Raw genomic sequence first — 22,079 nt, 5'->3', positions numbered from 1 at the left:
ATTTTTGTTGTCGTTCATAATGTGGTTCTCATGTAGAATAATTGCCACAGCTATTCCAAATACAATGCCATGGGAAATAATAATATACTGGTATGTATAAAATTACTTATATGATAGTTTTAGAGCACCAAATAAATACAATTTACAGAGAGCTGTAGAACGAAAGGGAACTCACTCGCAAATTATATCATTCATTTTCATTATAGTAATTGCCTAAAATTACCATTCGATGGACCCGAATCGAAACATGTATCTCCATATTATTGCAATAAAACTTGCTATTACAACGAAGTATTTTGCAATGTAACTGAATAACTTACTAAGTAAGTCCTTAATAATAAGGTAAGTACCTACATAGTTTTCTAGTTCTAAGTCAAAATTATAAACATTTTCTTTTGCTGATTTGAAATTAAACAACACACAAATCAACGCTCACGACCACCACTGAAAGTGTTGACGTAAAATAATTTAAATTAAGGCATTCGTTTATATAAGAAACCAAAAGATTTGGCTGTAATTATCCCGAATAAGCCCTTTAATCTTTCATCCTTTTCTGAGGTCGCGTACATTTCAAAGTCAAAAATCCGTGTTTCATTATCGTTGAACCCAAACACGAATTACCCACTTAAATCTAGATTAGCAAAACGGTTTAAATCGTAGTCAGGAAACCTTCCCTTTACCTAATTCCATTCATAATTAAAATAATGTATATTTATTATTATTGTACCGACATACCACACGTATGCAACACCATGTATTAGATAGAAATATTGTCTTAATCATGTTAAGTATAAATAAATTGTCTGCGATGGGTTTCATTAGGGGATAGTGTTAATTAAAATAGCCCTAATGACTAAAGAATAGACTCCCTGGAGATATAACGCATTTCCATTACTCATAACATGTCATAGTGCACTTAAAACTTTAGACACTTATTTAGTTTTTATAGTTTCACTACTGGTCATTTAATTAATAAACCCACATACTTACTACTTACCTATTTGTAATATATTTTTATTTACCTATTCTGTTCCATTACTCTCAACATTCGACTAAGAATCTACAAACATGTCCTAACGAAAAAGTAAGTATATCAACAACTCAGAAAATCATTAGCCATCTGTTTATTCTCTATTTCAATGAAATAATAAATGTATACCGACGAAATTAAATTAATAAGCGTGTTGGTAATTTAAGCGGTAAGTAGTTCACATTCAGTATCAGAATTAATTCTCACTAATGGCTATCTGGAAACAACAACATCGATCATTAAATGAATCAATAATATAGATGGGTTGTTTACAGGAGGCATGCAATTTTCAAGTGATTACGTTTCCGCGTCCGTAAACTGTATAATTTTGAGCGGAAAACTAATTTCGTTGTGGTTTAACTACTCACTCACAGGATTATTTTTTAGAATTCTTTATGATTTCTTTTACACATAAAAACCAGCAAAATTTCTGCTGCTTTTCTTCATCATGCAATGTCAATAAAGACCAGCTAAAGCCGTGTTGTGTGACAGAACCTCTTCATTCTAGGTAGTATGTTTTGGTATATTAAATATTTATGGTATATTCTTTATTCCTGCTACACTTTACCCTTTACATCTAAATATCCTTCCACCCAAAGGTTGTCTGGAAGAAATCGCTTTAAGCGATAAGACCGCCATTTGTACATATGTGTTAGATTAAGTTTTGTATTGTTGTCCATATTTTTGTGTGCAAATAAAGAATATCTTATCTTATCTTATCATTCTTCTGGAGCTAATCGGTAGAATAGAATAGAATAGAAAAAATCTTTATTCAAAGAAAACAACTTATGCTATTACATACATCCCACAAAACCAAATGTTAATATGGTTTGACTGGTAAACTTAGTTTTCACATACGAACCACTAGTAGAGCTATAAAAACATAAGAACAATCGATAAGTTATGATTGCTGATGACAATGAAGACAGGTGACGGGGGCCGTGAACTGTAAAAATCGCGAATAGGAAGGTCACTTCAGCTTTCAGGTGAAGATCAGCGCGCACCCGTGGTCTCCGGCTACCGGTTGCGCCACGCGCCGCGCCTGCGTGTTCCGGGGCAGCGCCAGCGAGGCGGTGGAGTAGGATTTTACATCCGCGATGGTGTAAATGTTCGTGTTCGCTCTCATCCCGTGGCCGCTAATATTGAGCAGATGTGGCTCACGTGCACTGTAAATTCTGTAAAATTACTCGTGGGCACAGCTTACCGACCACCATGGCAAAATTTAAACTCATTCCTCGACGCCATCACTGACACAATAACATCTTTGGCTGGCTACGATAAAATTATACTTTTAGGAGATTTTAATGTAGATATACAGAATCATGATAGCTACACGCAAACTTTCAATGAGTTTGTATCTAGCCTTTCACTGAATCAGTTGGTCACCGAGCCGACTCATTTTGCCAATGCTGACAGTGAGACACTGATAGATGTCGTCTGCACGGATATTGAGACGCGTCGCACTACGGTGGACTATATTCCCCCCCTTGGCAGGCATGCTTTTATTTGTGTAGAACTAAATCTTAAAAAAGCCAAGCCTAAACCACGATGGATTGTTTATCGTCCACTTCAGGATATTGATATTACTCAGTTTGACTCAGATCTGAACAGCATTAACTGGGAGGATATTAAAACGCTTGACAATTTAAATCGCATGGTTGATTCATTTAATGACTCTGTTGTTAGGCTCTTTGACCTTCACGCACCAGAAAAACGCGTTCTTATAAAAAATAACAGCCATCCGTGGATAACAGACACTGTTAAAGATATGATGGAGCTAAGAGACGCTGCGCACAGAAAGTCCCGAATCACAAAATCGGATACTCAAAAGCAATCCTACTTAGATCTAAAAAGGCTAGTTAACTGTGCAATTTATAATGAGAAGCGGGCCTACTTTGAACATAATATTAATAAAAATATTAAAAACTCTGCCACACTCTGGAAAAACCTAAAGAACACCGCCCTTCGCAGTCACACAGAGCTAGGCCTTCCTAATCATCTACAAAACCCTGACAAAATCAACCAGCACTTTTTGGATCTACCGGGTAATAGCTCGGTTAGTGAAACGGACGTCAACTTCTACGAATCGCACAAACTTGGTACCTCTCACTTCAATCTTTTGACTATCCATGAAGAAGCTGTTACCAAAATCATAAACGACCTTAAGTCAAACGCCCGTGGAGCTGACAACATAGCGTTAAACATGATTGTCTTAACCTTACCGCGTACGTTAGAAATAATCACTTTCCTTATAAACGTCTCAATAAAAACTAGCACTTTTCCGGATCTATGGAAAATTGGTATCGTTAGGCCTATTCCAAAAAAAGAGAATCCTGCATCCGAAAATGAGCTACGACCAATCACTCTATTGACTTGTCTTTCAAAGATTCTGGAAAAAGCTGTTAACAATCAACTTACACAGTACCTTGAAATTAATAAAATCCTGCCAATGGTTCAGTCCGGGTTCAGAAAGGGAAGAAGCACAGCAACTGCATTACTGAGCGTCGTAGACGACATACTTGCTTCTCAGGATAAAGGCATGGGAACACTGCTAACGCTGCTTGATTTTTCCCGTGCGTTCGACACTATAAATGTTTCCCTGTTATTGGCAAAATTGTCATACTATGGATTTGAGGTCTCGACAATCAACTGGTTCAGAAGCTACCTCACTAATAGGTCGCAAAAGGTCGTGTTTACAGGCACTCATGGGAAAACCCTCTCTTCTTCTTTGCTACCTGTGACGAGAGGCGTCCCTCAAGGGTCAATTCTCGGTCCTATCCTGTTCATCTTGTATTCCTCCGATATAATCAAATGTATCAAGCATTGTAAATACCACATCTACGCTGACGACCTACAATTATATCTTGATTGTTCACCGGAGGATTGTGTGGATACAGTAAACAAGATTAATGAGGATTTGGAACGAATAGTGGATTGGTCTAATAAAAACTGTCTGGTACTTAATCCCACTAAATCAAAATTTATGACATTAGGCTCAAAAAATCAAATTCAGGGAATCAAAGATTCAAACCCCGACATAAAAGTTAACGGTACAAGCGTGGAAGAGGTTACTGAGGCCCGTAATCTTGGCGTACTCTTTGAAAGAAACCTTCGCTTTGAGAAACACATTTTAAATGTAGTAAGAAGCTGCTTTTACAAACTTAAAGTACTATACAAGATAAGGCCTTACATTAATGAGGAGCTACGCATTCAACTATGTGAAGCACTGGTATTATCCAGGTTAAACTACGCGGATACTGTCTACGGTCCTTGTCTGTATGCTAAAACGCAGAGCCTTATTCAAAGAGTCCAGAACGCTTGTGCACGTTTTTGTTTCAATGTCCCTCCTCGCGCACATGTGACCCCATTCCTCAATAACTCCAACTTACTGAAGCTATCAAGCAGAAGGAAGCTGCACTTTGCTACCTTATTATTCGGTGTCGTTAGGAACGAAACCCCTGAGTATCTTTTCAAGAAGCTCACATGGTCACGTCAATTTAATAAACACAATACTAGGGCCTCCTCTTATCTATTAATTACTCCTAAGCACAGTACTGCAGCTTTTAGATGCAGTTTTCGCTACGCTTCCTGCAAATGTTGGAATAATCTCCCTCCTCCTATTCGTGACTTAAAAAAAGCCAGCACCTTCAAGCAAAGACTTAAGTTACACTTGATCACATTGCAAAAATTACAGCCATAATATAATTTAAATTACAAATGAATTCATATAAAATATTATAAAACAAAGATCAATAGCTAAATCAAACTAAAAATAATAGCTTAATTAAGGTACATAAAAAATAAAATAAAAATCTTCTGGATAAAAAATTACATAAAATTTACAAAGTCATAGTCATCATCATTCTACTTCATATTATTTTATCCACTACTCACTTAAACAGTTTATAAATTATTATTAATGATATTTAATATAAACTTCATACACAAGTTGTATGTTGTATCTATGTATTTTGTAATTGTTTTAATATCTATTTGTTATTTACTTACCTATTTCTCTCTTTCCTGTCCAGTCCCTTCGTGATGTCACTGCAAAGGCTCCAGCTGAAAACCAGCGCTATAATCCTTGGATTATAGCACATGCTGAGTCTGGAGTCCTTTTCGACACTACGCAGCAACTTGCATTTTTACTATTTGGATATTTTATGTTTAGTTTACTTGTTTTTATTTTTTATATAATTTTAAATGTACACGTTAATACTAACCTAAAACTAAATATTTTCTAAATTTTAATTACTAACAGTAGATTAGGTTTAGATTAAGTGTTTAATTGTAATGTGTGTTGATAATGTTGCTGTTTATGTGTTGAATAAATGTTTTCTATTCTATTCTATTCTATTCTTTCGAAACACCAATTTTCGAAATGCTGTTACGCTGACCACGAATCTATCTCTTTGTATTAAACCTACCAATGCAATTGTTCGACAGCTCTCGTTAGTATTATTATATATTTATTCATTAAGAAATACATACAAAATACACAAATATAAATCCACCAAACTATAGACACATAGTTTGTTGGCGGAGAGAGAGAGCTCTCTTATACATAATCGTGCGTTCGTTTTTATCAAGCTAGAGTAGCCCTTGCATTCAGCGGCGTCGCTCGGGATACCAGTGTGTTAATAGCTTTTGCCGTAAACGTTTAATTAACATGTAAATAGCGCTGCACCGTGCTCTTGTAAATTAATGCAATATTTGCACTAGGTACATGTTTGCCGTGGAAGCGTGAAATCATCACATTTGTTTTGTTTAACACCGAGTAAAATGTATGCTATGCTAGTACATGATAATGTATACGTACTTTACGAGATAAGCTACCGTTGCAATTTAATTCATACTAATTCGTATTTCATAGGCATTAATTGTTTCGTTGACAAAAAAAAACATCATAAAATAAAGCGTGGACTACATTTCCTAAAAAATATCTCAGTAAAATACGTTCTAAATAGTGAGTAAGCAATATAAGTTACAAATATACTCGCGAGCAATGAAAACGTTCCACATACCATTGCCGTTTCAAATGTCACTGAAACTCTTTCATTGATTATGAGTGTAATAATTAACTTAACTAATAAGAAAGTGAAAATAATGTGGAAGTACATAATACCTAATATAATCAAAGTAGGAAACAACAAGTCACTTGTTGATGTATTTTTATGTGATTTTCCGCAACAAATAGTTTTCCTCATTGATCCCTAATCCCGTAACAAGTTATCCTTGTTCGATATATCGCCCGAAATACATTAGCATCCTGCTATCTATTATCAAAACAATAACACTCAAGTGCAGAGATGTTCGAAACAGTTGTAGGTTTACTTGAGACAATGTCTGTCGCAATAGTACTGACGCAATACAACAGTCGTAGGAAACTGCCTGTTAAGCTTCAATTTTCAAAACATCGGTGGAAATAAGTGTTAATAAATGTCGATCTTCACCAAATACCAATAAATAACTCTAATAAGTATAATATAATAAGTGTTAAAACTTTCTTATCGTAAAAACGCACCGAGCTTTAGATTTCAAATGCGCATTCCTATTCCAATTATTTCAACGACTTATCAGCGGCGTCGTCAATATAATAAAATGCTTCAACAAAACCACCTTCTCAGAAATGGTGAGGGAAGTGTTGTCAGATCGTTAGTGAAGACATCGGCGGCCGAAGAGGCTTCTTCAGCTCGCCTCGAGGACCCTTCTGAGGGGCCAAACCACTGACCAAATTATTGTTCCCTTAAAGTGCTTTGTTGGGATTTTATTTAGTAGATCTGATTTTCTGTCCCTGCTCATGTATTTTCTGTGTTTTCGTTTATTTATTTTATATTGTCGGGTGTCCTTTGAATTGAAAATTATAAGCTTTCCTTTGTCATGTTTTTTTGGGACGACAGCATTTTTCCTGAACGATACGCCGAAAACAATTATCTTTGTATTTTTAAATAAAATTACCTACATTCAATAATTTGACGGGTTTCTCCAAAATCGACCAGCAACAAAGCGAGCTTTCCCTAATCCAGCTGCTATACAAAGAAAACCTGGAACGAGGGTCATCAACAATTGATATCATCGACGATTGCTAGACTTATGGACCAAATTAATCAATCGATTTTATTTTACATCTGTACTTTAGGTACCTAGGGAGGTACCGGAGTTATAAAGCTGATATGACACAATGGGCAGGCATTCCAGTCGGAGGCTCGAAGCGGCTAAATCCGGTTAAACCCCGGCGAGGCACGCGCGCCCGTCGCCTGCTACCCGCTATTTGTCATACTAATCACCTTCATATGTATTTCACTCTCTTGAATAAATAAATATACCACTCACATTGTCAAAAAGACATGCAAGTGCTATTTGTTTAGGTGATTTGCGTGAGTCAAAACTGAATTGGAGTGAACATATAAAATATTATGATAGAAAAAGAAAGATATTTGCTGTTGCCAAACAGAAACACTCAGTAAAATGACTTTCATTATATTTCCGGATGGTAACCTCTAAACTCTACCGGTTGAGTGCAAAAAGTTTGGCCATACACTTACAGAAACTTCAGAAGCAAAACAATGCGAATAAAATAAACTACTAGTTGGGTAACTTTCAACAAAGCACGAACAGAAATTGTGGACCAGTTATGATCCGGACAAAGCTCTCCTACTACCCAACTTTACCTCTCTGTAGATAGTTTCGGGTATTTTATTATAATACTATGTGTATACCAAAGTGTATTATTGTCACCAAATGGCAATGCTTTCAAAAGTAATACCTATAAGTAAATGCCAAAATTAAATGGCAATTTTTTTCGTAAACATGTTCACAGGTTCACAGTAGGTACGTTGGTGTAGCTAATGCATTATACACTCGCATTACATTATTAGAACATTTCTTAATTATTTGTTACTATTACTTAGGCATCTAGAGAACAATGCATTTTTTACAAAAATATTCATTTTATCTTTGAATTGCAGTTGTTTACCTTTGTATGCGTAGTTTATTTTGGAAGATAGACATATTTAAATGAAGTACAACAAAGTTAAAATTTACGAGGCAGTGGAAACGTCCGTCTGTGTATTCCATCTTCGTGTATCAACGGAGGAAAATTTAATGGACGTAAAGTTCCGAGGAGCAGCGCCCTCTGACAATGGGCCATTAAATGCAAATGTATCGTGTTTTTATTGAACTTTTTTAGTTCATTTTCCTAAAAGGTTCATTGAAATCTCTTCACCATTCGTGCGAAATACTAATTGCATTCGTGTCTCCATGGTTTAAAGCAGAAATAGAACTTTTATTACGAAAAATATAACAGGATGTACCGTATATTTTTCCGTGACATTTTCATTGCAGAGTAGACCATGGTTTTCCTGTGAATTGCGTAGCCACTAGCCAGTTGAATTTTTTGGATGAAATGTTTTAGACTTAAATTTCCTGGTAGGTTATCAAGATCATTGTGTATTTCCATTAGGAATGCAACAATAAAACCTGGAATTGCATGCAATTTCCTTCGGTTATCAGCTAGTAATGTGAGCGTCAATCAATTCCATTAATTCCCAGCTAATGGCTTCAACTGAGAGCCAGGGGGTGTGGACACGATCGATAACTGCTCAGTACTGTTAGGCTAGATTGTAAATATCTAGGTCGACTATTGGGTACCTATCACTTGGTCTAGAAGTTGGTCTTGGACCAATTGTAGAACTGGGCCGATTATGCTATCCCTGGGTATATCACGTTACGCTTTAACTTCAAGATTTGCCAATGTTATACCAACTTAATAATATATCTTTCAGAGTAAAGCGTCGATGATTTGGCCGGCCATGTCTGGGCACTGGGCAGATTGTATCAGTTTAACATCCAAATTATCACGTGCCTTGGGATCCTGAGATTGCCATCGATTAATCAAATGAACGATACTACGCCCACGGATTTATAAATATTTTTCATAACTACAAAATAACACCGTATTCAGTTCAAACGTGGTCCTCCGTTTTGGAACTATATAGGTATCTACCTAGGTACATACATGCACCTAGGTACTTAAAATAGATGACACCCTTCGATTTCTGTTGTTTACTACCTACCACAGCCGTAAATAAAAAGCTCCAATCATAAGTGGCTCCGAGACACAAACCCTGTTCGCTATAGATTGAGGGACTATAGTTTTTATACAATTTTTCCTGGTTATCCTATACCTGGAAAAAGGGAAGGCCATAAATTTACTTTGCCCGTGGTCTGTCTTTGACATCAAACGATTGGCGGAATTTTTAACCAGAACTTGCAAAATTTATGTTGGCTAGTACAGGTTTATGTTTTTGCTAAGAAATTTCGTTCTCTTTTATGTATGTGTTTTACCAGATTTTCGGGATTTCCCTACAAAGAGTTTCGTTTTCACAAGTAGGTACATACGGCCTCTTTTATTTAGAACAGTCAAATATTTTTGAAATTTGCCAGAGCGCAGAAAACGTACCTACATATACACTGAAACACAACAAGTAGACGAAAAGTAATAAAATTTTTAAGCCCCATATATTCAGTTTATCCAGCTCAGTGCAATTGCAAATAACATAACTTGGCGTTTTACGGTTAGTTAGTCAAATACGACTTCCAGCCAAGTTAACTTCACTTAAATCAGTGTAAAACAGATGCTTGCCAAATATCGCTTGGTTTCTGCCAATTACAGTCTCTATAGTACTGGAATACGAACCAATAGCTAATATCTACTGCTCTGGATCCGGAACATTTCATGTCATGTCCTTCTTGGCACTGTGCTATGGCATGCACCCAGGAGAATCAATCAAACTGATAGCCACTCTACGAATCGTAGAGCAAAAGATTTACAATATGTATACATATATCGAGAATATTGTATGCATTTGTTCCAATTCGCATTTCTAGGGCGATGCACAATTGTACGGTACGTACTAGCAAATGTTCATCAGTATGTAATTACGTTTTCAGTTTTAAGACCTATTTTACGATATTTCAGAGACGTGTACTTTCGTGGAGGCCCTTTCGGAACGTTCTATCTATTTTCCAAATATCTGTTAGCAGCTTTAATATGAAGCCAGAACGATTACAGTATGTGCCTAACATATTTCGAACGTCCAAATTATGTAAGCAATCATACCCGAAGCGCTCCCGATCGTGCTCAGAATAATAATAATAATAATAATAATAATGTCCTCCTAGCCGAATTTCGACCACGGCGGCCAATCTCAATTGAGATCAGCCATCTACGCAGGAGTAGATTATAGTGCCCAAGTGTGTGCGCAGTACACAGGAGCACTCTCTGTTCCATCACTCTCATAGCCCAATGGGACGGATTGACCGACACGACTGGAGAGAGCTAGGCGCAGGACCGACTGCTTTACATGCCCATCCGACAGCATGGATCGTTGCTCAGAATAAGTACTCAACCAAATTGAATCCAACACACTGTGTGGTATTAACTCAATCAGTTATCAAAATCTTTACGCAAAGTGTTTAATTTTATTTTGGTATTTATAATTCCAGATTGTTTATAATTACATTTTAAATTTAGGGCTGTACCTGCGCAAACATTGAACTAATACGAAGTGTTACAGTATTAGTGTGTTGATGAGTTAAAATAAATGGTAGTATACTTATTACTTAATAAATACATAAAAATACGGTTTATATTTGGACCATGTTCATGCGTATTGCTCAGGTCATGGATAAAGTATGGTTTACAGTTTTTGTATTTGTAATTGGTACATGTAATACCTATATTGTGTTCAAAACATGCGATAAACTATTTATTTCTTTTTTTGCAGCTGGATTAGCAATCGTCATTCTGCATCCAAATCATATAGGAACCTAGGTAAGTAGATAATTACTAAAATACAAAAAATCATAATGAAACACGCAAGTGCACACATGGCGGCGTACAGTGGACGGCGAGCTGCGAGGGCAAGGCCTGAGCTGGGCGGAGGCCAGAGCAGTTGCTGAGGACAGGACGGCGTGGCACACTAGAAATTAAAACATTATAATGGTTTTAATGATAAGAAAGTATTTTTTACCGTTGTAATGGAATAAGATCCGTTATTGTGTCTTGTTTTTGTGTACAAAAGAAAAAAATAGATCTATCTAAAACAGGTCAGAACTTAGGTAAGTATCCGAAATAAATTAATAACTATGTATAAGTTACATAGTTATTAATTTATTTCGGAGGCCTTTTGCTTTCCTTCTGAGTTTTCTCTTATTAAATCGTTAAAGTTCTGGTACGTGATTCGAATATAAATAGGGCAAACTACGTAGCCCAATAATCAACTCGGGCCAATTTTCCAATTAAGTTCAATTCCATTGCTTTGGCAACAATAATGGTTTTCTTAAGCTTTTTATTCGTTATAAGGAAGGTTGAAGATACGGTATAAATGCTGAACAGATATTTATGAAACATAGCTAAGTATATACACTCGGCCTCCAGCCATTTGGGATTTACGCTACCACCACAGAAAAATACACACACAGGGATACACAGACCCGTTAAACTTATGTCACTCCTCTTTTTCCGTCGGGATTTAAACCAGCGGGGAACAAGTATCTTACTTAATGGTATCTGGGCGTGGATGCAGGTATCCTGTGACTACAGTGAACACAAATACAGTAATGAAACTGAGTCTAATCGAACTGGCTAATTAATTTTCTAAGGGATACCTAGTCGAGATCTAGGGTTTAACTTCTTCTTCTTAAATTTGATTGCCTCTCCACTGCTGGAGGTTGGCGGTCAGCTCTGTACTCATCTCAACTCTTCAAGCGCAACAGCTGTTCTACGCTGGCAACTCCCGTCTATTCTCTATTAAATTGCATTCATGTGCTGTAAAGGTTCCAGGGGAATTTACACGTATTATAGGCAATGGGTAACATAGAAATTCATCCTAATCCTAATCCTAACTAATATTAGGTCCTTACATATGAAATTGGCGTTTTCTATAGGAGGAACATAAAGTCGTTTTTTTTTAAAATGAAATATATTAAATTAATCCAAGTATGTACCATTGCTATGTATGCACTTTTGCCATCTCATAGGTAGTTCATTGATCCCCTTACTAAAAAAACCATTCGGGCGGGAATCAATAAAATCTTTGAAGGCGGTTTGGACTGCCCCATCGGAGTTGAATTTTTTTCCTTGCAAGTAGTTATCCAAATTGCGAAAAAAATTGTAATCTGTTGGATCAAGGTCCGGAGAGTACGGTGGATGTCTAAGACATTCTAATTGAAGCTCCTCTAATTTGGTAGCCGTCTGTTGCACAGTGTGTGGTCTAGCGTTGTCCTGAAGCAGCAGTGGCCTAGAGCGATTGACCAGCCTCGGTTGTTTAGCAGCTAGCTTTTCCATCATGCTTTGCAGTTGCTGACAATAGATATCTGCCGTAATCGTCTGGCCAGATTTAAGAAAGCTGTAGTGAACGACACCGGCACTAGTCCACCAAACACTTACAAGCAACTTTTTTTAAGTCAATTTTCGCTTAGGGCAGGATTTGGCTGGTTTGCCAGGGTTCAGCCATTGCGATGAGCGCTTCCGATTATCGTAGAGGATCCAATTTTCATCACAGGTAATGATTCGATTTAAAATTCCTTCATTATTGTGCCGGTTGAGTAACGTAACGCAGCAGTCGACGCGCGTTTGTCGGTTTGCTTCACTCAATTCATGAGGTACCCACCTTTCAAGCTTTTTCACCTTCCCAATTTGCTTTAAGTGGATTAGAATAGTTTTATCACTAACACCGGAGCCTGCAGCTAACTCGGCCGTGGTTTGCGATGGATCCGCTTCCACAATAGCCTTCAATTCTTCATTATCAACTTTGGTCTCCGGCCGTCCACGAGGCTTGTTCTGCAGGTCGAAATTTCCAGAACGAAAACGTTGGAACCAAAAACGCACTGTGTTTTCTTTTGCGACACCGTCACCATACACATCATTAATCCTTCGAGCCGTTTCTGCAGCACTGGTGCCACGGTGGAACTCATACTCGTAAATAACGCGATATTTCAAGTTTTCCATTTTGTAAACAGAGTGACACAAAGAAAAAAACAAAAGAAGAAAAAACAAATGAATTAAGGGGTTTGAAACACAAATGCATGAGTAAATAGCTGTATGAATTTGAATTTGGAATTCCTAACCATAAAGGTAATATTTGAGATCAAAGTGGCCAGTACGACAAAACGCCAATTTCATATGTAAGGACCTAATATTATAAATGCGAAAGTAACTGTGTCTGTCTGTCTGTCTTTCTGTCTGTCTGTTTGTTACTCTTTCACGCCAAAACTACTGAACGGATTTGAATGAAATTTGGTATACATATGGTATAGACCCTGGGAAAGAACATAGGGTACTTTTTATCCCGGAATTCCCACGGGAAAACTTTAAGAGGCGAAGCGAAACGCGCGGAAACATCAAGTATTCTATATAGTGGAATTTATTTTTTAAACCAAAATGGCACCACCTTTCAGGAAAACCCAATAATGAAAAAAGTGTTATCAAAATCGATCCATAATTCACGTAAAAAAATACATGCAGATGAATTAACAACCTCCTTCTTTAGCTCAGTTGGGTAAGCGTCCGCTTCTTACCCTCAAAACCCGTATAAACGTCCATCCTTTTTGTAAGTTTAAATTATCAAGCCTCCCAAAATAACTAAATTAATTTCCAAAAGCGGTGTTAATCTGAAGAGGTTTTCTCGTATCAGCAAATCGGTGCTTGTCACTGGCTGATATCGCTCTCGTATCGTGACGATATCGGATAGTTATCGGGTCATACTCCACGCGTCTCTAATTAAGCAGATAAGGGGGTTAATTCTCGATCGATAACTATGACATATACGTACGTTTTAAGTCATGTTGTGTGGACATTTTCTGGAGCGTCACTCTAGCTTCACGAAATACCTACCTAGTTTTGTACGCGACTGATTGAGTCTTTCTATTTAACGTACCGGATGCATAAAAAACTCTCGTTCGTTCCTTTTATCAAGTAAGAATAACCCCTTTGTAGTGCCACTCCAAGTTTTGAAGCGCTGCAACTGTAACCGCGACTCTATCTCGTTACATTAAACGTACCTACTGATTGCTTGACATCTTTGAACAATAGTAGCCCTCCTGTTGGGTACATATACATTGCGGATGTTAGAGGCTCGCCCACGGACGGACGCTTTTTGTAGCGATGGCGATGCTCTCCTGTCAAGCGTCTCGGCCCTCGGCGATGTCAACGCGTTACAGCATCGATCGTGACTGCATTGATGCAAACGCCCCACCACGTAGCTCGATATTCGGTATATACACATCTAAGTTCTCTGTCTATCCCGTTCCAAACGATCAATTTATTCGAAAGTAATTTCATTTCGTCGTCGTATTCAATAGCATATTGATGTAAATTGTTCACTTCATATTGTTCAATTAATGTCGCGACTATTGAGTATCGGAAAACTGGCAAATCTAACGTTTGTACCCGTTTTATTATGCCATGTTAAAACCCTATACAAATATAAGTGGGTAGGTACTCCGAATGCAGCGAAGCACTACCAAGCTTTGCTCACAAGGAAACCTGGAGCAAGTAATACCTGCATTACCTTTTCAAAACCGCAACATCTACTCGAGGTTGCTCTTAACCCTTTACACGCCACCCAGCCAGCGTTCTACAGCTCCCGAGAGCTGTTGCCCACGAGGGGACTTGGTTCTGTGTTTATCAACCTATACCCCCCCCCCCCCTACCTCAGAGGCTCTTACCCCCCGCCCCGCACCCCTCCGCCCTACTGACCGTGTCATAATCGTAAAAGACGCCACGTAGACTCAAGTGCAATACAGAGAGCGACAGCTTTTATGTTCCATGTGAAGTGAACGCTAATAAATTGAATGAACGTGCGCTGGGCGCGCGCCGGCAGCTGAAATGCATCAAACTAAACAGTTTTCATATAAAATACTGCGGGTTCTGCTCTTGATGTGTAAAAGTGTTCGAGCGTATTTCAAAATGTAATTAACGTTAAAAGTAAACGTCTACAAAAGTTTAATAGGAACTAAGCACACTTATTAAATACGATTATTTTATTTCGGTTATGACTTTTTTTATTACCTATATTAAACTAAGTTTGAATTGGATTTACTTCCAATGGATTAAAACCCTGAAAAGCGGATGCAAAATCGTGTTGATTTTGTTAAAGCTTCCTTTCACCTACTTCTGAGTATCGATATCGGACTGACTCCATACGTAGGTGTGTATGATAACGAAATTACCTGAGTATTTTTAAAACTGAGATTAGGGTTGACAGGTAGCTACTGTCTGTGCCATTATCTATGAATTCCTTCTGTAAGATACGTACTCTGCAGTGGTTGTTACGCTCCGTGCCACAGACTCTCTTGCCTCTCAGCGGTCACTCTAGCTTGCGAAAAACGGTGTTTCAGCGGCCTTAGTGTAGGTTTTTCAATACCGACTGAGCAGAAACCTAACGCAGATTGTATGGCGTGGAGCTAGTGCAGCTACTTACCGCTAGGTAGCGACTCTCCCCTCGCCATACAAATTGCTGCGTTGCTACGCTAACCACTACCGCTCTGTCAGGTTGTATTAAACGTATCCTTCGACATCGTTCGTTCGTTTTTCTTCAAGCTGGAGCCAGCCGTGCAGCTTCCATTACGATAATACGATGCAACGCGCGCGCTAAACACATTAAGATACTAAGCAGAGATATTTAAATTGGCTTGTTTTCAAGGGGGGTCGTCTGTTGTTTTACAGCTGATGTGCTTATTTTTATTTTTCTGGTGGGTTTTTTTTTCTCATCAGTTGATTATTTAGGGAGTAGGTTAGTAGTATAGTAGATGCATACAGTTATTTACTTAGCATAGAGGATATAGATTCGAATTATTCAAACTAGTAATTAAATAGCTATTCTAAGACAAAGTATTACAGAATGAATTAATTCTCTCTTCAATATCACCTAGCCTTTGATGATGAAGAACAAAATTTATTACTATATTTCGTCATAAATAACCAATGAGCTGTTTGCTTTATCTGATATTTTTTCTTTAACATTTCCTAGTCATGATTAATATTTATTTTCTGAATGGAAAATCACTGCTGGAACGATCGAACACGGTATCTACTGTCTACGGCAGGTAGGAATACCCAGAAGTTCTATTCAAAGATGTAATCTAGGTATATCTTGTACAGCTTCAATATCAGTAAGGATTTCATTAAGTCGGTCCCCAGTCAACATTATAAAAGTATTGAGCTCATGTCACTGGGTCAGCAAGGCAGTTAGCTTCTATATAGGGATGGTTGTCGTACGTGTAGATTGTGTACGTATGTGTTTGGATCCCGCGTCGTTATATTGTTCAATTTGAACCCACTTTGACAAGATTAGGTTTCATTACGAGTTTTTATATTGTACAATTGTACATTTACATGAAGAAAAATATGTTAAATAATCCAATACTAACTACTTTTGGCTGAGTCGCAGCCGCTACCAAACTTTTATGGAATCACTCCGGAAAGACCTCGAATGAAAATCCCGTACCTTGCAGCATAAACCTTTTCCGTTGACATTTTTACACTCGCTTTTACGCAGAATTTTTGAGCGCATTTTCAGGTGCAAACAGAATTCAAAAGTTATAGGCAATAATGTCGTTTTTGTGTAAGTCTGCCGTAATCTCGAACGCGAAAGGCATTTGTTCTAGTCGTTTGTCACAGTTTAACTGCGACATGGTTGCGCTTTTACTGTTACATAGTCATACGACTAAACAGAAAACCGAGATTATAATATAACAAGGTTATATTGTAGTAATGGCCACAATGAAATCATTTCTGTAAGTATGGATACCAAACAAATATCAGAGTAACCGCTTGACTGCACCTACTGCAGCGAAAAATAATAAAGAAATCTGGAAGTTATTACTTTACGCCCGACTAAAAATCCTTTTATAGAGAGGGCCACGTGAGCTCTACATCCGGATTACAGAAGGTAAAAGTATTACTTCTTTTATTTATCTGATAATCAACTTTCGTACTGTCTAAAGGATTATTGGGAATGTAAAATTGAATAAAATTGATCTACGTAGACACAATTTATGTTGATCATCTGATTATAAGCATATGACGTATTCCCAGATTCGCTTATTAAATAATTAACGCTAGTGACTATATGTTATAAATAGGAAAGTTTGAAATACAAGAGGTGAGTTAGTGAGAGAAAATTGAAAAGTAAAGTCAGCCAGTAAATACCAAATAAAAAATGGCCTGAACAAGAAAAAGCTTGATAAATTGGAAATGTTCGAATAAAGAGAGCCCATTGTCCGTTGCGTCTGTGATCCAATAAGGAAACCACCCAACAATACTAATCATTGTTGGTCTCGCGGCCTGTGACTCAGACATCCTACCTATCAAGTTACAATAGATCTCGTACAAACCTTGCGTATACTTTGTGTTCGTGACATTCTACAGAAAAGTCTTTGTCAAGATCCATTTCGTAAATTTTCCATTGTATCTCCGTCAGCGTCGCGGCGCAGACAAGTAATTGTTCGCGTCTCACACGCCAAACATTTCCACGTGTCACCAACATTTTTCGCAACGCTAAAACTCCCTCATTTTATAACTTTTATACAGTAAACTAAGTAGGTTATACAACAATGAACCTATTTATCTGAGGTTTCTTAATAGGATAGCTTCTCCTTTCTACAAAATACTTCTAAAGTTTAGTACAGTAATAACAAGGCGGTAGTGTTCCTCTCGAGGGCACTTTCTTCATCTTATTCATGAGGATACCTTATATAAAATAACTACATACTTATGTAGATATCCTGATAAACTTTTACACTTTTATAGATCGTAAAGTAAGAAAAGATTTATGGCAAGAGCCGAATTGCTGAAAACAAAATGGAAAAGATATTTATACAATAGATCAAGTTGGCCCATAAATTTTATTCGGCGTTCTTTTAGTTTTATTGAACCGATTCGGTTACTAATACTTTATAGATTGGTATTGTAATCGCCAATATCTTTTAAATATTGGACCAATAAATTACGAAGTCCCACAAACTGTCTTACTACCTCTACATAAATTGCTATGTTTTTTCAGAGAATGTAACCCTACCTCTCTTTTTCATGCCTTACGTTTTAAGAATGAGTATAATACCTAAATAAAAACTGTAAAGAAATAATTTTTAATCCTTTCTAACTTTTAATATATCTAACTCAATCATTTATGTAGAACATCATATAATATTTTCTAGTTACATCCGGTCAATGCCCCGACACTGCATCGAGGGGCGATATAACTGCTCAAGTAGCAGCATAAATGGTCGGACCAGCTTTCAATGGCACCTTTTGTTAGCTAAAACCCATTTAATATGCAGATTACACTGAAGGTTTTTCGTTTTTAGGTAGGCTAACCTCTGCGTTTAAATTAGAAATGCTTTTTGTATGGGCTTAAATTATGCAACCGTAAGCGCCCCAAAGTTTTAGAGGTCTACTTTGAAAGCGAGCTGTGAGAACAATAATAATCTTACATCGGCGTAGGTACTTAAACATTATTATTTTTTGTTTTGTTTCAGAGATAGTGGTAAGAGGCTAAGAACAGAAACACATTAATTACCTTACTGAATTTCCTAAGATATTAAATTTATCACCTATATAAAATAAATGCAGAGGCCACAGTCGTAATCTAATTATTTTCCCTTTTTCTGGCTGGGCAGGCAGGTGCCACATAAAATTATTATGTAACGTTCCTTGGAGGATGCGTAAAGCTAAAGGGTAAAGCGGGGAAATCCGCAATCACAGAGGTCTCGGCGGGTCATTATGTCTTAAAATATTGATACAGCAGTAAGAAATAAGATCAAACGTGGAACTAACTGACAAAAAAGGGACATTCCCTATTTTTATTTAGTATTTTGATAGAACTCGGATCATAAACATTCAGCTTGACGGATTTTCAGAGTGAGATTGAGCACACTGTGATACTCGAGTCGGCGTTTTTAGGGTTCCGTAGCCAAAATGGCAAAAACGGAACCCTTATAGTTTCGTCATGTCCGTCTGTCCGTCTGTCCGTCTGTCCGTCTGTCACAGCCGATTTACTCGGAAACTATAAGTACTACAGTGATGAAATTTGATGGGAATATGTGTTGTATGAACCGCTACAAAAATATGACACTAAATAGTAAAAAAAAGAATTGGGGGTGGGGCCCCCCATACATGTAACTGAGGGATGAAATTTTTTTTTTCGATGTACATACCCGTGTGGGGTATCAATGGAAAGGTCTTTTAAAATGATATAAAGTTTTCTAAAAAACATTTTTCTTAAAGTGAACGGTTTTTGAGATATCAGCTCTCAAAGTCGTAAAAAGTATGTCCCCCCCCCTCTATTTTTATAACTACGGGGTATAAAATTCTAAAAAAAATAGAGGTGATGCATGCTAATTAACTCTTTCAACGATTTTTGGTTTGATCAAAGTATCTCTTATAGTTTTTGAGATAGGTTGATTTAACTGTAAATTATATTTGCTGCTACGGAACCCTTTGTGCGCGAGCCCGACTCGCACTTGGCCGGTTTATTAATTATTTTCAGCAGCCTTATTGAAGCAGCCATAGTGCATTCAATAGCCATTATTTTGCCGAATATGTTTACAGTATATAGCATACCATAAATTATCGTTATAAGACTTATCTTACAGGAGATTTATAGAGCATTTCAGTGTTATTTATAGCCCTGCGATTTGAGAACAAGTGTTATTACAGAAAGATATCTAATGTCCGAAGATAAGTCATTAAATTAGAAGGAGGCAAGGTGGAGCCAAGTCATCGTATTTGCAAAAACAAAAGACAATTTTCAAGCCATTTCTCTCTATTCTTTCAACGACGACAGATTTTATTAATTTCCACTATCCTTTAGATTAATTTTTATGACCTTTCAAAGTTAATTTCGACAGTATTTAGTACGGCAATTTTTCGTTATCTTGTACCTAGATGCAGACAAATTATCATGTATACAAAATCTAAAAAGCAAAAAACGCCAAAAGTCATTGGGTCATTGGCAGGGATTTATTCCGCGTTCGTCTTTATTTGATTTGCTCATTTTTCACAAGAGAGCGGACTTCTTCGAAGTACCCTACAATACACGCTCCGTGTCAGCGAAGGCTTTCACTTCTTAAAACGACAACTTCCAAGAAGGCTCTAATCGGGTGCGACTGCCACGCGGATTTTTTGGAGACAAAATATCATGAAATAATGTATCCAAGCTTTAAAATAAATAAATATTATACTACGTATTTGTATATAGGTACTTACTGCCGTACTCAAATTTAGAAGGGGCAATTTCATATAATAAAAACACAAAGACATTTTTTTGTAACATTCCTTTTTTTGACACGGCATTTTATTCATTTTTATTTTTGGCTTCATAAGTTTTAAATTCTTAAATCATATTCAAGTAATATTGTTATGGTTATAATGTCGCTGTTCACACATACTGAAGTGGCACAGTTCCAGTTTCCTAATGGGCCAGAAATGTTTATGATAATTATCCGCACTGCAATTGCAACAGGAATCCATTCCCAAGTATTTCCTCTCATTAAAAAGCTTAAAAGTAATGGAATAAAGTTACGGTAAAAGTTGAATGTGAAATTGCAAATTAGCCGGTTGTCGAGTTGGCAGCAGTTTTTGGCTTTGCGGGTTAGTTTCCATTTGCATTCGTTAATTAGACATGTCGCAGTTTATGCACTCGGGGCGGTTTGCATGTAACATGGCGAGTCTCGTCCGGGGATTCGTTTTCAGACCCAATTAAACAGTTCATAATTATTTTGAGTATTTAAGCGTGCTAAACTGCCGAGCGTGGGCTTTGATACGCAACGACGACTATGCCATTTCCTAACATAACACTCTAGCATAAAAGGATATATGAAGCAAATTAAGTACATAATTACGGCTAATATTATATATGAAGATAAACTTAAGGTTAGACACCTAAATGTAAGGTTAATTTAAATAATCTGGATAAAGGCAGGAACTCATAAATGTGTCGATAAAATGTTTATTTGCGTCGCGCTCGCGTCACGACATGCCAATGCGCAATGTGCACATTATCTAAAATTATACTTTTAATAATGAACCAATAAAACCAATGGTTTAAACTAATCTTGGTAGAATTATATCACTGAACTTCACGAGGCACAGGCAATGTACCTAGCACAAATGTGGATTAAATTATTATACAGTAAGTATACATTCGCGAGCAATGAAAAAGTTCCACTTACTGGTTTATTTGCTAAATTGATTTTTTTAAAAGTTTTACCTTAACATTTAATAATAAATAATAATAATAAAATAATAATGTAATGTAATGTAAATGTATACTTCTATATTGCTGACAGCGCGGCGGCATAACCTAGCTTTTAGGAGTAATTTGGAGCTATGTTACTGAAACTTTTTTATTGCTACGCTAGAATAGTAAAGTCATCAATCTGCGTCCCACACGCGGCAACTGCACAATCAAAGTCCCCATTCACGTAAATGAACGACTCAACATACGCAGCCGTTTCCTGTAACAGGCGTGATTGATGTAACACCGCCGCCGCAATAGCGAACTCACTCACCTTTACGGCACCCGTGGAGTAAACTAGCAGGGCAGTGTCACAACCTGCCATTGTTAGATACCGGTACTGTTTAAAAAATATATGACATGTATACCTAGTCCTGTTATATTTATTTCCACTACACTTTATTCAAACATATTATATGGATCACATGAAACTGGTAATTACTGCTCTTGAAGGCATGGTACATTTGATGAACCTATAGGTACCTATGCATATGTAACGTAGAGGTATGTTATACTAAGCCAGTTGATGGTGCCTACAGTGTAGAGGCCCCTGTACTTCGTGATTTATAGCTTATACAGTGACCTCAATGGTTTCAGTCGCTTTGTTTGCATTGAGTTTTATACGTCATGTTTATTACATGAGACCAAACAAGGGAATACTTATAGTTAAAGTTATACCCAAGACATTTCACTGTCACTACTGGGTAATCTTAGTATTTAATAATTATAGTTTTAGATTTAGGCTC

General features: G+C 37.1%; 1 protein-coding gene across 2 annotated transcripts in view; it reads left to right on the top strand.

Moving 5' to 3' along the window:
* The window catches only part of LOC119693688 (somatostatin receptor type 2), a 61,069-nt gene that overhangs the window by 16,017 nt on the left and 22,973 nt on the right, over nt 1–22,079 (top strand). The window contains exon 2 of one of the 2 annotated variants that reach the window (XM_038117917.2): nt 10,819–10,865. The exons of the other annotated variant lie outside the window; for it this stretch is intronic. The gene's annotated coding sequence lies outside the window, so the exon portion shown is untranslated. The remainder of the gene's footprint in view (nt 1–10,818; nt 10,866–22,079) is intronic. 2 annotated transcript variants of the gene reach the window in all.

The sequence above is a fragment of the Plutella xylostella genome, chromosome 10, assembly GCF_932276165.1.
Source record: "Plutella xylostella chromosome 10, ilPluXylo3.1, whole genome shotgun sequence".
Taxonomy (NCBI): Eukaryota; Metazoa; Arthropoda; class Insecta; order Lepidoptera; family Plutellidae; genus Plutella; species Plutella xylostella.
Note: the sequence above shows the minus strand (reverse complement) of the source record. Positions and strands in the feature narration are given on the sequence as shown.